At 38.2% G+C, this 5164-nt stretch overlaps 1 protein-coding gene across 1 annotated transcript in view; it reads right to left on the minus strand.

Annotated features, from left to right (window-relative positions):
* The window catches only part of LOC138956996 (uncharacterized), a 15424-nt gene extending 11488 nt beyond the window's left edge, over positions 1–3936 (minus strand). The window contains exon 1 of the mRNA XM_070328180.1: positions 3922–3936. The gene's annotated coding sequence lies outside the window, so the exon portion shown is untranslated. The remainder of the gene's footprint in view (positions 1–3921) is intronic.
* Between the last annotated feature and the right edge of the window lie 1228 nt (positions 3937–5164).

The following is a 5164-nucleotide window of genomic DNA, read 5'->3' on the forward strand; positions in this document are numbered from 1 at the left end:
GGGAGGCGTCGATCGAGCTGACCAAAACATTGCTGCTTACAGGACTTCAATGAGAACCAAGAAATGGTGGTGGCCATTCTTTTCATACACCCTTGATCTTGTGCTTCAGAATGCATGGCTCCTGTACCGCAGAACCGATCAACCGACAGTTGATCTGCTGACTTTCAGGCGGAGGGTGGCTCAGACCTATCTCATGCGTCATGGTGCAGCGGCGACTCCATTGAGAGTAGGTCGAGACCTGACCTTCACACCCAGAGTCCCTGAGGCCGTCAGGAGAGACAGAACAGGTCACTTCTCTTGCGATTCAACACAGAAAAGATGCGCAAAATGTCACAAAAACACAAGGAAGATGTGTACAAAGTGTCGAGTTGGCCTTCATCTCCATTGCTTCAACGAGTTCCACGGAGTTCCTTGAATTTGCTGCATCGTCGCTCTTCATCATGGAGTTCCTTGGCGTTGTTTTTTCTTGATTTGAACTACTTCTAAGAAAGAAGTGGAGGAGAGGATAGGGTTATTCCTCCCAGATATTTTGGTTTAATTTTTACCAATGTACACTTATTTTGAAAGGACGCAAATGAGCAATCAGCTGGATATTGTGAAATCAAAGAAATGCTCCAACGTTGCTATGTTCGTTTCAAGGCAAAAAATAAAGCTGTTTTTACAAATTCATTTGTCTGAAATATGTCCACAAAATGTGAGTTTTCTATTTAATTTCATAACGTCTCAAGGTTCCAATGTGGGAGTGCACTTAAAAAAAGGTTATTGTGGTCATTGGCCCCCAGTGCACCCTGTGGGGGTGCACTTAAGAAAAAGGTTATTGTGGTCATTGGCCCCCAATGCACCCTAGAGGGGTACACCCCAAAACTTCTAAAAAAACTAGGAACAAAACATTTTTGGGGGCAAACGACTACGGATATGTCTTAGTGGTACTCCTTTCAGTAAAAAAAACACTAAAAAATCATAACTGCCCACAAAAAAATTTTTGGGTGGATATGGGATAATTTGCTGTAGTCTCGAAAATTCTACCCCACCAAAGCGATCAAAAATCGAAGAATTGGTCGGCACCCAACGTATTTTAGTTAGTATGTTCCCAATTTTGTGTGAACTTCCATCCCCAACTGTAGCCTGAGGTAGGGCACAAAGATTCCTTCTTTATTACCCAATATTGACGGACTGTGTGATGATATCTTCTGCTATGGTCTGTTGAGACAGTGATATCAAAATCGAGACCGGAGGTCGAGATTTTGATATCACTGTCGAAACAGACCAATAGCAGAAGATATCATCACACAGTCAGTCAATGTTAGATATATTGCTAATTCTCTGGACATTTTGTATTTACTGTAAAGAAATTACAAAAGTATTTGTCTCAGTTTTGGCTGTTCCATATCCCTCCCTCTGATTATTATTTCTTTTTGTTCACTCTTTTCTTGTACTTTTCAGTATTTTAAAATGTCTTTCCTTTCAAAAAGTCTTTAGTCACTTGCTCAACTAAATTCTGGGATAATTACATTTTCATATATATTTGTTTGTTTTTAAATTTAGGTGTTTTTGTTTTTGAAGTGGGGAAGCAATAAAGAGGTCGTCGATATCAAAACTGATATCGACGGAAATGTCGTCGATATCACTTTTGCACTGAGCTCAGTTTTGCCCAATTGACCAATGGAAATCCACGTAACATATGAAATAGCAATATCATATTTTATTGGCATTTCTCAAGTCGATTCAGTACAGCGTTCGTGGGACACATCCAGCTTCGCTGGGATAAAACATATCTGTGTTAAAAAAAAACAAGTCGCGTAAGGCGAAAATACAACATTTAGTCAAGCTGTCGAACTCACAGATTGAAACTGAACGCAATGCAATTTTTCAGCAAGACCGTATACTTGTAGCATTGTCAGTCCACCGCTCGTGGCAAAGGCAGTGAAATTGACAAGAAGAGCGGGGTAGTAGTTGCGCTGAGAAGGATAGCATGCTTTTCTGTACCTCTCTTCGTTTGAACTTTCTGAGCGTATATCATATCTATATGTTTTTGGAATCAGGAACCGACAAGGAATAAGATAAAAGTGTTTTTAAATTGATTTCGAAAATTAAATTTTGATCATAATTTTTATATTTTTAATTTTCAGAACTTGTTTTAAATCCAAATATAACATATTTATATGTTTTTGTAATCAGAAAATAATAAAGAATAAGATGAACGTAAATTTGGATCGTTTTATATGAAACACATTTTTTTTACAATTTTCAGATTTTTAATGACCAAAGTCATTAATTAATTTTTTAGCCCCCAAGCTGAAATGCAATACCGAAGTCCGGCCTTCGTCGAAGATTGTTTGACCAAAATTGTAATCAATTTGATTGAAAAATGAGGGTGTGACCGTGCCGCCTCAACTTTTACAAAAAGCCGGATATGACGTCATCAAAGACATTTATCAAAAAAATGAAAAAAACGTATTTAATTTTCAGAGCTTGTTTTTAATCCGAATATAACATATTTATAAGTTTTTGGAATCAGAAAATGATGGAGAATAAGATAAACGTAAATTTGGATTGTTTTATAAATTTTTATTTTTTTTTACAATTTTCAGATTTTTAATGACCAAAGTCATTAATTAATTTTTAAGCCACCAAGCTGAAATGCAATACCGAAGTCCGGGCTTCGTCGAAGATTACTTGACCAAAATTTCAACCAATTTGGTTGACAAATGAGGGCGTGACAGTGCCGCCTCAACTTTCACGAAAAGCCGGATATGACGTCATCAAAGACATTTATCAAAAAAATGAAAAAAACGTTCGGGGATTTCATACCCAGGAACTCTCATGTCAAATTTCATAAAGATCGGTCCAGTAGTTTAGTCTGAATCGCTCTACACACACACACACACAGACAGACACACACACACACACACACACACACACGCACACACACACGCACATACACCACGACCCTCGTTTCGATTCCCCCTCGATGTTAAAATATTTAGTCAAAACTTGACTAAATATAAAAAGGCTACATTGTACACGAGAATTTTCTGAGCGCTCATCGCTGTTTGGTTAAAATAAGTCATTCATGTGAAAACACACTGACCAGGCTTTTACTAAGCATACGAACATCCCTCCACTTACAGGCACATACCACACCTCAACAGTCTGACTTTATTGTCTGTGTAGATTTGGAATATTTTCACGAATTAATTGCTAAAAAGTCACACGTGGTGAGATGTTCGGCTAAATCGTTTACACGGGAAGGACTAGCTGTGCCTTGACGTCTGAGCTCCATTTGTCAGAAATCATGACAGCTCAAGTGTCACACGAGCCTCGACAGAAAAAAGTTATGGTGATACTTTGAGTTCCTTGCGATTAGAGCCTGACATATATAAGTCAGTTCATCCTATAGGTTTTGTCATCAAGGGTCACTTGTCTACTTCATGCGACCAACATGCGACGGAAGATTTTTTTCTTTTCGGGTTAATACGTAATTATCTGTTACGTGCATGTTTCGTCGCATGGCGGCTTGGTTTTGGGTAACATTTTGTTGCGTTTTCCATGCACAACGCAGAATTAAATGCAGAGAGAGAGAGAGAGAGAGAGAGAGAGAGAGAGAGAGAGAGAGAGAGAGAGAGAGAGAGAGAGAGAGAGAGAGAAACAGAGAGAGAAAGAGAGAGAGACAGAGAGAGAGAGAGAGAGGGGGTGGATTTGGGGTGCAGGGGGGGGGGGGTAGGGGGAGAGAGGGGGGAGAGGGAGAGAGACAGGAAGACAGAGACAGACAGACAGACAGACAGGCAGAGACAGACACACAGACACACAGATAGAAAGGGGGAGGGTAGAAAAAGGCACAGTAAAGGCAGACAAACCGACACGCAAACTGCAGAGAACAACAATAACGAGCTCTGGTCAAATAAAAACTGTTATACTCACACACAGGTGTAACGACCAGCACTGAAACAGAAGAAAGAATATCAATTAGTACAATGTGTATGTGTATCACTTTTAGTCTAGTATGCCTGTGCCCATGACATCATCCAACCACTTCTCTCCCCTTTCATTCATTTCCGTTCCTAGAGTTCCTTCCCTTTTTTGCGTGTTTCCCCTCCATTTTCTTTCAAACCTTGTTCGTTCCGTGTTGCGTCTGCTTTTTGTTGTCTTTTGTGTTCTTGTTTTTCCTGATGAAATTTCCATAAGCGAAAATTCGTACCGTCTTGTCTCGTTCTTGTATTGGTGAGTACAGTATTCCTTTGTTTTTTTAACTTTGTTCATCTTACCACAGTCACTTCGTTGTTTAGAATTAGTACAACTACAAGGGAAAGGTTTTTCCAGAAAAACCTAATCGTACCGATAACAAAATCTGAACCAGACAGAGTGCTAAAGTTTTAAAGTCAAGAATCAAAACACCAGCAAGTCAAAGACGTTCAACTGCTACGCTATTAGGCCTAAAAAAAAATAGGTGTGGTTACGGTAACCCGACCTACCCTATTTTTAGGGGCCGACCCTATAACTTTTTATTACATTTGTCCAAAAAAACCACACACAAGAAAACCAGTGCAGAAAACGCAATGAAAGCGAAAGCGCCCGAGTCGCACACTTATTTCCCTGTCAAGTAAGTTTAATTTGTACACATTAGAAAAAAAAGTAAAAAAAAAAAAAGTGATTGCCTACCTTCCTACCCTATTTTTTTGGCTATGTTACCGTAACCACACCTATTATTTTTTTTGGCCTTAGCTATAAACATGTTTGAACAAAGAAAGCTTATGCAACATTAAAATACAGAAAGCAGAAGGATTATGGTGACTGCGCGTGAGAGCGATAAATGTATGTATTTATTTATTTATTAAGGAGATTTCTATAGCGCATAACTAAAAGCACTATGCGCTTTAAAATATATCACTAGGTATAAGCACACGCAAGCATAACCTGATTACATAGAACTTAGCCTAACAGGACATACTAAGAACACTAAACATTTGAGTTCATACAAAAATAGAGAATTAAATTAAATACTGGACAAACGATTAAAATAAGCTTAATTAAGGCCTACACCGACTACAATAGACTATTTCAAATACAAAAATTTAGTTAACTATAAAAGGCATTAAATAAACAAGACCAATAATTTTTTTTTTTTTTTTTTTTTTTTTGTATCAAAATTAATGAAAAACTTTTT

The sequence above is a fragment of the Littorina saxatilis genome, unplaced genomic scaffold, assembly GCF_037325665.1.
Source record: "Littorina saxatilis isolate snail1 unplaced genomic scaffold, US_GU_Lsax_2.0 scaffold_2144, whole genome shotgun sequence".
NCBI classification, from domain to species: domain Eukaryota; kingdom Metazoa; phylum Mollusca; class Gastropoda; order Littorinimorpha; family Littorinidae; genus Littorina; species Littorina saxatilis.